We start from the raw sequence: 1,060 nt of genomic DNA, 5'->3' as shown, positions 1-1,060 counted from the left end.
GGATCATTTTGCTGCCTTAAGGCATTCCCCATATAATCAACATGTTCAACATCGGAAGACATAGCGAATTAGATGGAAAAGTAGTAGAGGATGAAGCAATATACCTCCCGCAGATGTCGACCGTAATGCGGGCCACCACAAAACTTGCAACCAACGTCACTGCATGAACCCAAGATCCTGAGTTGGTCGATCTTCTTGGCTAGAAGCTCCACTTGGTGCCAAGGTTGCTTGTAGAGTCCACTTGGTTGACCACTCCCTGCCTTCCCGGCTCGGCCTCCTAGAGGATTGCCAACGATAGTTGTTCATGGCCATTTCCTCTATCGTGTTCGAGCCCGCCGCCTTCGTTGCAAGGTTCAACCCGTTGTAGAAGGTCTGAACCTACATCCACATTGGCAATCCGTGATGTGGGCAGCATCTCAAAAGATCCTTAAACCTCTCCCATGCATCGTACATGCTTTCATCATCAAACTGCACAAAAGAAGATATGTCATTTCTAAGTTTAGCAGTTTTAGCGGGAGGAAAATACTTATATAAAAATTTTTCAGCCAACGCCCTCCAGGTAGTAATTGTTTGTTATGGAAGAGATTGCAGCCATCTCTTTGCTCTGTCCCTCAAGGAAAATGGAAACAATCTCAGCCGAATGGCATCATCAGTTGTTCCATTTATCTTGAATGTGTCACAAATCTCCAAAAAATTAGAGATATGTGCATTGGGATCCTCGCTGGGCAATCCTCCAAATTGCACACTTTGCTGGATCATCTGGATAACATTGGCCTTTATCTCAAAATTATTGGTCACATAAATTGACTATACTCGTTTTCGTCCCATCTAAAGATGGTCGAGCAAACTCGTACATCGTCTTCTGATCGTCATTAGCCTGGCGGTCATGGTTTTCCATCATGTCTAGTCTATCCACAGGTACCTCAACCTCAATCTCCTCCTCTTCTAATTGCAACCTCTTCTTTAAGAGTCTGAAGGATCGTTCTGGATCACATAGAGGCTCTATAAGATTCGAGTTTGAGCTTCTGGTCATAAACTACCTGAAACCGAAAGTCCACAC

At 44.4% G+C, this 1,060-nt stretch overlaps 1 non-coding gene across 1 annotated transcript; it reads left to right on the top strand.

The window, feature by feature from the left end:
- The first annotated feature begins 394 nt into the window (after window positions 1-394).
- LOC112535511 lies at window positions 395-501 on the top strand. The gene has a single exon (XR_003079627.1). It is a non-coding gene; the product is annotated as a small nucleolar RNA R71 (small nucleolar RNA).
- Window positions 502-1,060: the final 559 nt, after the last annotated feature.

Source organism: Ricinus communis, chromosome 9 (assembly GCF_019578655.1).
Source record: "Ricinus communis isolate WT05 ecotype wild-type chromosome 9, ASM1957865v1, whole genome shotgun sequence".
Lineage (NCBI taxonomy): Eukaryota > Viridiplantae > Streptophyta > Magnoliopsida > Malpighiales > Euphorbiaceae > Ricinus > Ricinus communis.
This window is presented reverse-complemented; position numbering and strand designations above follow the sequence as displayed.